Genomic DNA, 11,542 nt, shown 5'->3' with positions numbered 1-11,542 from the left:
TTTTAGCAGAATGGGCATGTAGGTGAAGGTTGACATGATCACGGAGTATAGTGCGAAGTAAATGGAGTGACCATGAGCGAGCTTATATTCCTTATCAAATGGTATATATAACAGTCGGTATTGAACATTGGTTGTTGAAGTGGAGGGTCAAATAACATTGCACACATTATTTACCTGTAATGTAATCTATTGCACGAATGTGTTTTTCTCATGTTCAGTGCTAGTAGTTATACTTATGAGTGAATCATGATTTTAAATGTAATGTTTTAATGCGGAGTTGCAGAACGTACATACGTAGTAATTGTGTGTAGCCTATGTGGCTAGATAGAGAACAGGGCGAGATAACATGGATGTAGAAACGTGGCGTTTGCTGATATTAAGGTTTTGTACAGTAGCCAAGTGAAGAAATATAGTTAGTAGAAATGGCACAGTGGTGAACCGGTGTAACTTTTAAATAAAAGGAATACATTTGCGTCATGAAATGCATATGGGTGGCCGTGAGTGAGTGAGGTTTACCAGTCTGTGACTTCGTTAGCTAATGCCATAGCTATGCAATGCGTGAAATATCATTAGCGAACCTGCCGGTAGTTTTAAAGAAGAACACAAGCCAGTAAGCACAGAAGAGCTTCAGTTGAATCCATATGGCTTAGCAATATTGTAGCCGGTCAATAACTGAACGTACAGACGGTAAGTCATAATGCATATATCTTAGCAATATTGCAGCCGGTTAATAACTGAACGGTGAACGGTGGGTAGATATGGTGCAAAAGCAATAATTAAGAAGTAGTAGACAATTATTAGTGAGGTCCAAGCAAGTTAAAGAAACGTGTTCCAAGCTGGGCTTGAACATACGACCCAGTGTTCCCAAGCCTGTAACTTTACCCACTAGGCCACAGACGGATTAGCTGTTCAACCTGCGGAGTTGCGGAATGTACATAAGTACTAATTGTTTGTAGCGTATGTGGGTAGATAGAGAACAGGGCGAGGTAACAGGAATGTAGAAACGTGGCGTTTGCTGATATTAAGGTTTTGTACGGTAGCCAAGTGAAGAAATATAGTTAGTAGAAATGGCACAGTGGTGAACTGGTGTAACTTTTAAATAAAAGTAATACATTTGCGTCATGAAATGCATATGGGTGGCCGTGAGTGAGTGAGGTTTACCAGTGTGTGACTTCGTTAGCTAATGCCATAGCTATGCAATGCGTGAAATATCATTAGCAAACCTGCCGGTGGTTTTAAAGAACACAGGCCAGTAAGCACAGAAGAGCTCCCGTTGAATCCATGTGGCTTAGCAATATTGTAGCCGGTCAATAACCCAACGTACAGACGGTAAGTCATAATGCATATATCTTAGCAATATTGTAGCCGGTTAATAACTGAACGGTCAACGGCGGGTAGAAATGGTGCAAAAGCAATAATTAAGAAGTAGTAGACAATTATTAGTGAGGATCGAAGCAGGTTAAAGAAACGTGTTTCAAGCTGGGCTTGAACATACGACCCAGTGTTATCAAGCCTGTAACTTTACCCACTAGGCCACGGATGGATTAGCTGTTCAAATTGCGGAGTTGCAGAATGTACACAAGTAGTAATTGTTTGTAGCGTATGTGGCTATAGATAGAGAACAGAGCGAGGTAACATGAATGTAGAAATAGAAGCGTGGCGTTTGCTTATATGAAAGTTTTGTACGGTAGCCAAGTGAAGAAATATAGTTAATAGAAATGGCACAGTGGTGAACTGGTGTAACTTTTTAATGAAAGGAATACATTTGCCGTGACTTCGTTAGCTAATGCCATAGCTATGCAATGCGTGAAATATCATTAGCAAACCTGCCGGTGGTTTTAAAGAACACAGGCCAGTAAGCACAGAAGAGCTCCCGTTGAATCCATGTGGCTTAGCAATATTGTAGCCGGTTAATAACTGAACGGTGAACGGCGGGTAAATATGGTGCAAAAGCAATAATTGATAAGTAGGCTAGTAGACAATTATTAGTGAGGGTTGAAGCAGGTTAAAGAAATGTGTTCTAAGCTGGGCTTGAACCTCCGACCCCATGTTCCCAAGACTGTAACCTTACCCACTAGGCCACAGGTGGACTAGCTGTTTAAACGGGAAATGTTTCAGAATACAAATGTATGGGTATTTTGCGTGTGTATGCGCGTTTTTGATTGGGTCGTGTAGGGCAGATTTGGCTGGTGTTAGTGAAATGTCCAATGGGGAGACATGTTGTTAGTGGGATAGGCGGCAGGAAAAATAAGAATGAGAAGAAGAAGAAGAAGAAGAAGAAGAAGAAGGAGAAAACGCAAAATCCCCTTAGTTTGGGGCTTTATTGTGTGGACATGTGAAGTTGTTTATGAATTCTGTCTGTTGAAATGGGGTCAGAATGTACAGAATTTAATGTTTTTAAGGGCTGAGTGTCTGTGGCTGTTGTGGTTATTTCTGTGGGGAACCCTGAAAAGTGCCAAACTCTCGGTGCTGTATAGGTATGGGGGCATGCCCCCGCCAAGGCGTAACTTGGCGGGATGGCATACCTGCCATCCCAATACGTATATATGTATATATATACGTACACACACACACACATATATATATATATATATCACTGTAACAAGAACAATCCCACCCCTATTTGCATTGCAATACTATGTATGACATGGTGAATTTATTTATTGTATTTTTTTTAATGGTAAATTTGGCCATTATACTGGACTTTTTCAACTTTCTTCTATCTCTAATTATGAAACGGGTGAAACATAAAACCGAAAATACATTTAGCAGAAAATAACTTCCCTGTTCAACTTGAATTGAAAGATGGAACATTATTAAATAATAATGTCACATATGGCTGCTGATTTCATGGTTCTCTTTACATTTTAATTAGAAACTAACAGGTTTCACACTGAATGTTTTAATTATGTGTTCAAAAAGCCACTTGGCATGTATTACATCCATTAATTCTGTCATAGGTATTCAATTATGGAACAAATGTAACATTCATTGAGCATGAAATGTTCCATGACAGTCTTTCTGGAGGGTATTTTGTTTCTCATTATTATCTTTCTTGTGCTGCAAGTGAAGAGAGTACTTTGCATTTTGCACCTGATCTCTGAGGTCAACGACTTTGCGCAAGCTTCCAGGACACAAGCATCCCGAGATTGCTCAACTCAGATATTCAATTGAATATCTGCAACCAAACTATGAATGGAAAAAGCAACGTCTGTTTTCTAGCTGCATTAGTAGATGATACACGACAGCTATGCCAAAATACGAAGCCACCATTGTTGCGTTATTTGTCCATTTAACAAGCACCCTCTCCTTGCAGTCTCATCTGCAATCCAAGTTTGACACACTGGACAACAGTGTATACCTGGGAGTTCATAAAAATATTCTGTCACCACCAAAAATTTGTATTGCATTATAGCAACAAGATAAAGCCAACAATACCCTGAAGGAATGCCAATACAGCAGTGAAAAACACTGCTCACTGAATAGCAAAATAAACAAAAGAAATTGTGTAATTTTACCACATTATTCTACTATCAATATCTACCTCTAAATCCATCAATTATTCATCCATTACCATTATCTATACCCGCTTATTCCTGCTCAGGATAGCAAGAAAGTGCTAGAGCCTATCCCAGCATGCATTGGGCTAGAGGCAAGAATACAGCCTGGACAGTTCACCAGTCCATCGCAGATCTAAATATAAAATAAATATACAATCTTACATGTAAAGATTTTCCCTTTCAAGATTCAGTGGCCATTTATTGTTCTGAGAAATCCATTTGAGAAATAAACATGTAAATAGAATGCGGGGGTAGGCATGTACAGTTTCTGTTCATTCTGATTTGTTTGGTACCTTTTTTGCAGTAGAGGACAAGTTTTCAACAGCGTAAGGCGGGTTTCATTGTAATTTTATCACAATGATTAAGAGCCAACAGGAATAGCCAACGTGCAAACACCAAGAATAGTTGTCAGCAGAGCATTGCACAGTGAACTGTAAAACTACACAGTAATGTACAAGCACTCATTAAAAAAAGTAAAATTGCTTTTTTCCTTCAGTTTTTGTTTTTGCATTTTTGCCAAGATAATTACATTTGTGGCACTTTATTTCTAAGTTACGATTGTAAATAGTACACGTCTTCATTTAAGCCGTTTTCCAAGTCTCACATCTGGAGCATTGGCCAGATTTGGATTCTGCGCAAAGGGGTTAACTGGGATTGTAGGCTGAAATCATATCCCCCAAATGCAATTAGCTTGCTCATTCCAGAAGAGGAAAATAATCAATGGGCGTATTTGTACTTACAATTGCAGTTTTAGATACACAGTATAACTCTCTTACATAATTTTGGCTCTCGCCCACTACAGTTTACATTTACCCCTTTCAATATTGCACATTTATAACAGATACACAGGGTGGGTATTGGTGCCTCTTTCAAGCATCAATAATTAGAAACATTTCCCTGGCTGTAGACCACCTTCTGAACTTTTTTTTAGCCTAATAATGGAAATAATAATACTCATAATCGTTAATTAGAATGCCAACAAAATATCACATAATTCAAACATTTTATTAAAATTAATATGTATTTAGCCTGCATTTTGCTTAATAAGTGCTCCGGTTCCCGCAACACTTTTTTTTCTAACAAATATTCAAGCTGGAAAAGGAAATAGAAAACACTTGAATCTAATTGAATTCAAAATATAACTTTCATTTGGCCCACTGCCCATTATAGGAAACTACTGTACAAGTCGAGAAAGGAGAGTTATAGCCTAGTCTGATCAGACTATGGCATTGTTGTATTGTTGGAGAAGCGAGAATTAATCAATTATTTAAAATATGACAATTTCTGAACCCAGCAGTGTGAGGGAGTGGGGGTTTTGGGAGACCAACCGCGACTGAACAGGGGGTTCTTTAAGCTATTCACCAGAGGTAAAATAGCCACAAGAGACAAGGACAGCGGAAAAATAAGGGAAAGGAAAACAATAATCCTTAGGGAGATTATCCCAAAGAAAAGCTCTACACAACCCACGTACTGGGTAAAAAAAAACTAAAGCTTAAGGAGTATGAAAATAAAACAAAACTGCCGGAGCAGAAAACGGGGCAACTCAAAGAAAACAGACCTCGAACCGAGGCTGAAAAAGTAACACCCTAAAGAAAGAATACTGAGCTTAGATTGTGGCACTAACTTGTTGCCAACAATCTAAAAAAGCTAAAGACTGTTGTGCTAATTTTATAGCCACAACAATCCAATATCGCAACTCAATCCTTTACCTTTACCTTTACCTTTACCTTTACCTTGCTTGTCAGAATACCAGCTCTCGTGCAACATAAGTGACACTGAAGCAAAGCTTATCAGCTTGCTTGGGGTTTAAATAGAATTTAAAGATGAATTTATTTGATTTGATTTGTTCATTATTATCAGAGATATAAATTAAATTGCTAAATTTGTTCATAGACAGAACAACCTGTTGGATCATCCTTTAACCAAATGTACAAAGCATGACCAGATTAAAATTGAAATATTCATTAAGTTAGAACACGTTTTTCAATGTCTAATCTAAAGACTACCTTTACAACCGAGGAATGTCACATACATGGACAGGTTACAGTCACAAAAGGCATGAAAGAAGATATCAACCCATAGCTTGTCTTTCCCAAGAAAATCACAATACTGCGCCAAGACCCAAAAGATAGTAAAACAAGTCATTAAATAATGACCCATGACAAACAGTACATCAATGATCCTGCTTGCACTCCGTTTACTATCTCTGTAGGCATATCACACTGGGTTAACATTTGTAGCTGGCTGTGAGCTGACCCATAGGTACATTACATTACATTACATTACAGGCATTTGGCAGACGCTCTTATCCAGAGCAACGTACAACAAAGTGTATAACCATAACCAGGAACAAGTATGACAAAACCCCTAGAGAGAAGTACCGGTCCAAGTGCTAGGCGTCCTGAGGTAGCAGAACGGAGGGATCTGGCTGGCATGTAGGGTTTGAATATCTTGTGGAGGTATGCTGGGGCTGATACCTTGACTGCTTGGTATGCTAGGACCAATGTTTTAAATTTGATGCGAGCTATAACAGGCAGCCGGTGGAGGGTAGTGAGAGGGGAGTGACATGGGAGTGTCTGGGGAGGTTGAAGACCAGACAAGCCGCAGCATTCTGAATGAGTTGCAGGGGTCTGGTGGCAGATGCCAGTAGTCCAGCCAGAAGAGAGGTACTAACAAGATCTTTAGTCAGCACCCCACCACCTAAGACACCACCTTGTTCCCCATGACATCAGCTTTCCAACAATGCAAAACATGATTAAATTGTATTATGGAGAACCTAAAGTTCACATAATGCTGATCCAGTAAGATGATTGGCAACTGAGCACTGTCTGTTTATCACATGCACTGACTCCCTGTCAGCACAGTAAACAGTCTGTTTTCCTTTGGGGGATTATAAGAGACAGACGTCTGTGAACTGCCCTACATAGCCTTACTTATCATACCTAAGAGGTTGAGTGATTGGATGTGTCCCATTGCTTTTTACTCACCTTTCCTCCACCCCCACTACCACTCATCTCCTACCTGGAAGTATGTGGAAGAAATGAGGGGAGGAGATGATTTCAGGAAAGGAGAGAATGAGCAGGTGTGAAGAAGCGGCATTGGTTATTGATGAAATAGGCCTGACATAATCATTACATTTTTCCAAGCCCACAAATAGTCCCATAGCCAATCACAGATCATACACATGGCCAGTCAATTTAATGCTGTAAAATAACTTGGAAGTTTCAAGTAGGCTACAGCCTTTATAAACATGAACCTGACATTGCGGTCTGTTATTGTTAACCAATTATTTCCCACTGTTACGTCTGAAATCAAATTTGTTGGTAGTAAACGGGTGGTTGAATAAATGAATTCATGCATATTCACATACTGAAATAATGGTAGCTCCCATGCTTATTTATGTTTAGAGTCATGTTTGGTTAAGCAACATTCATGTACAACCAAATAAATAAACCTGCTTCGCCATCTTAAATTGCCGAATAAGTCTCTGTTGGATATGAGCCACCAAAATAAACTGGTATGTTGGTATCCGTTGTTGGCAATCTATGTTTGGCCAGCAGCTATACCTCCATGCACTCTGCTCCTGCTGAATGGCTGAGGCTAAGCAGGTGTGGGCTTGGTTAGTACTTGGATGGGAGACCACCAGGGAATACTGAGTTGCTGCTGGAAGTGGTGTTGGTGGGCCAGCAGGGGCAATCTTCCCTCTGGTCAAATAAACCCCAATGCCCCAGCGCAGTGACGAGGACACTGTGCTGTAGGAGATGCCGTCTTTCGGATGAGATGTTAAACCGAGGTCCTGACTCACTGTGGTCATTAACCTCTTAGCGCATTGCCCCTAGTGGTGGGCACGCCCGCGTGCCTAAATTACTAAACTCAAACATTCGGTGCTACTGCAACCAAAGTGTGAGATGAAAACAGAAACGCGTTGTTTCAGTTTCATTAGTAGACGATACATGACAACTATGCCGAAAACGGAGTTTCGCAGCCCCACCATTGTCGCTCCCGTCGTTCATTTAACACACACCCCCTCCCTGCAGTCTCATCTAAAAATCAAGAAGTTTTTGACCTAGCACATGTATAGTTTAACCTCCTGCATATATTCAATCTCGCAGTATTTCATTGCGAACTTAAAAAGTGCAAATTTATTTTGGATTTTTTGTCAAAACAATTGCATGTGTGGCACTTTATTTCTTCCAAAATTATGAATATAAACTAATCTGTGTTAGTATTGTAAATTGTACAAATGTCTTGCTTCATTTAAGCCATTTTTCAAGTCTCTGTGGTGTTCACGTCTGGAGTTATAAAGCTTTAAATAGGGTACCCCCTAAATGGGCAAGGATTGGCAAAATTTGGCTTGTGCCTTAAGAGGTTAAAGATCCCATGACACTTATCGCTAAGAGTAGGGGGTTCCCCGGTGTCCTGGCTAAATCCCAGATCTGGCTCTCGCAAACTTGCCACCAAAACCATCGCCAGATTTAATTGGCTAAATAAATGTTCTCTCCCTCTCCACCTTCGCTAATGTGTGGTGAGCTTTCTGGCGCAAAATGGCTTCCATGCATCACCCAGGTGGGTGCTGCACATTGGTGGTGGGTGAGGTGAGTTCCCCTTCACTGTAAAGCACTTTGAGCATTCGGAAAAGTGCTATATAAATGTAAGGATATTCTATATATTCTATATGTATTCTATGTGGGATAATAACCTACTGACCCACACTCTGCTCAATTTGGCTAAATATCTTAGATAATTGGGGGAATCCAAGTTCTCAGCAATCTCTGCTTTCTAACATCTCAAAGGATTAACTTTTCACCTCCTGATGGGTTACCTCAATCGAATGGGTTTACCACTGTGTTTGTAAATGTCCTGGTGTTTCTGTGTTTAATGAATTGGTTTCAATTATTGTATTAATGTTTCAGTTCATCTTCACGTTTTGGTTGTTATGCTCATTGTGTTCACCTGTGCATCAGAGTATTTAGGTTCCTTGTGTTTGTTAATTCTGTGTTTTCTTAGCTTGCCTACCTTTCATGCTCGCTAGTCAAAATCGCCCTACTGCTCACATTACACTACATTCTTTCTTGTGATCTGTCTTGCTTATGTGGTGGTGCACACACTGCACAATCAAGTGTAGACAAGTTTCACAAATCTTCCACCTGGAGGGGTCCCTGACAATCTAATCCTGAAACACTGTCTCTCAAAAACACACGAGGGAGTTGACTCTTCTCCCTGATTTCCTCTCGCGCTCTCATTGGCTATTGCTCATTGTCGTTCTCACTACTTGTCGTAGATTGCTACAAGATTCTGTATCGATAATTTCTAACCTAGTACAACAAAACAAAAAAATATATATTGTGCTGTCTGGGACAGCTCAAAATCACTATTAGAAGCGTCTCATGCTTAATAAGGGTTGGTGATGGGTGTGGGCATCAATTGGGCCTCAGGCTGTTGTTTTTGTCACAGATCTCAAACATTTGTCTGGGACAAGAAAATCGGTGCCAAAATCACATCCAGTTGAGTGAACGCTGGCGCTGTTAGCTGCCACTGCTCCTCGGCTCTTGTACCTGTCTGCCTGTCTACAGTACCTTGTCTTTAGCACATTTTATTTTTATTTTTATTAAATTTTTCGAGTATTCAAGAAACTATCAAACCACAATCCATTTTGTACTGCCGTTTGATTAAATTATTATTTTTATTTTTTACATCACTGTGCAGTCTGATTTGGATCCTACCCAGCCTGCTCCCAAATCCACCAGTTCACTCTACCTCTGTTCGCCGATCACTGGCATTCACTGTGCTGTCGAGTGAGGCCACTGCTGCCGGTTTCCTTTGCCTGCCTCTCGTCCTCTGGAATCCAGGTTTGTGATTGCTGTCTGGCTGATTCCAATCGTGGATTGATTACTGCTGCAGCTAATATCACCTGCACCGAATGTACCTGTCCGTGTCCCTGGTTGACACTTGTAGCTCATACTCGCCTAGTTTCGGCCTTAATTGATGTGCTAGCTACTGCTATCGCATTGAGTTTGTGGGCCGCTAGCACTCAGCTCATTTAGTAAAGTTCTCAGCTTTCCTACTGTCATTGCTTGCTGGTTGGGGTGTAGTGATAGGTTGGAGTTGTTCTGTCTCAGTGCTCTTCGGGGAACGCGGTACGGGTTCTGTTCCCGAGCTCTATGGTCATCTCTTAGCACGGCCTACAGCCAAGATGTGGACTAATCAATTTTTTGGATGCATCCTAGGTACTACCATGACTACCAACAGGGCACTGAAATATCCCATTACAGAACTTCTTTGTTTACAGTCAACTAAGACCAGAATTCCTCCTGCCTTGCTTGCACGCAATGATTTGGACATATATCCCGTCCGAAATATTTCCACCGCGGCTCTCATCGGAACTCTGTCTATTGCAAAACGAACATTCCCTCCCTCTGGTCTACCTCCCGCTCCACGCGAATCAACGCTGTTAAACGTGGGGTGGACTCCAGTGTACTTGGCCCAATGCCTTCTGCACAGGCTGATCTTAAGAATAGCTATTTTCAATATGCTTTTTTCAACCTACGGTCTTTTAACAACAAAGCACTGCTGATAAATGATTACAATACCAATCAAAAAGTAGATATAATGTGTTTAACCGAGACATGGCAGAAACCTCAAGAATGCATTCATTTAAACAAGGTGACTCCCCCAGGGTACTCATTCGTCGAAAAACCCTGCTCCTCTGACCATGGAGGAGGAGTAGTTGTTTTATACCGTGGTAATATCAAAATGAATGCTGTTGCCATACCAAGTCCCTTATCATTTGAATGTCTTGTCGTAAAATTATCCGGTCCTCAACCTCTGTATATTGCAGTAATTTATTGCCTGCCAAAACCTTCAGCTGTATTTCTCTTTGAGTTCTCATCATTACTGACCACTGTCTGTGACATGTTATCAAATGAGTAAGTGCTGGGTGATTTGAACATTCCTGTTGATTCCACTGAATGTAATTTTTCTACAGACTTCTTATCCATACTAGATTGTTTTGACATTAAACATTAAACATGACAACATGTCAATTTCCCCACACATAACAAGGGACACATTATAGATCTGGTTTGCTCCTGTGGGGTAACTCTCTCTAATCTCACTGGCAATGATCTTCCCATTTCTGATCACAAAATGATGTTGTTTGAAATGTTCATACCTCTGTCCCTGAACAACACCAAACATATTATTGCCTTCAGAAATGTAAAAAGCATCAACCTTGACTTAATGATGGAACTTGTATATGAATGTCCTGTTCCCGACCCTGTCTCCACCCCTACTGATGAGCTAGTCTCTCGTTATAATGAATTTCTCTCCGCACATCTACAATCACTTGCCCCTCGTAAATATCGCACTGTTTCTTTCACTCGCACTGCACCCTCGTACACTCCTGAATTATGACTGAATTATGAACATGGGACCATGGCCATCGCTTAGAACATCCGACAGAGAGAACTGGTCTAGTTGTTCATGCTGAGGCCTATTCTGAACTAACAAATTACAAAAATGCCCTCTCAGCTGCCAGATCTTCTTGCTATGCCAACATCATTCACATAAGTAATGGGAATTCAAAAGTTATTTTCTCTACTGTTAACAAATTTTTTCAACCCCTTGATAAGTTTCCACTGATCTTTGCCCCTCCTTATTAGCACTGAACATGATGTCCACTCTCCCACTTTGGAGCTAGATCAGACAGGTTCTCTCTCTCAGTTCCTCCCCGTCAATGATTCCACTCTATCTGAAGTCATTTTAGAATGCAGGTCAACCAGGGCCGGCCCTAGGATTTTGGTGGCCCTAAGCAAAAAATATGTCTGAGCGGGGGGGATGTGCTGCTCTTGGATTCTGTCGAGCGGGGGTGGGGCGGTTCGCTTGGTAAAATCCTTCTTACATTACATTGTTACGAAAGGTTTGGTTGCCATTGTACATACTGTACCTCTACAAAACACACATACAACATGCATGTATGAATT

This window comes from Anguilla rostrata, chromosome 8 (genome assembly GCF_018555375.3).
Source record: "Anguilla rostrata isolate EN2019 chromosome 8, ASM1855537v3, whole genome shotgun sequence".
Taxonomy (NCBI): domain Eukaryota; kingdom Metazoa; phylum Chordata; class Actinopteri; order Anguilliformes; family Anguillidae; genus Anguilla; species Anguilla rostrata.
Note: the sequence above shows the minus strand (reverse complement) of the source record.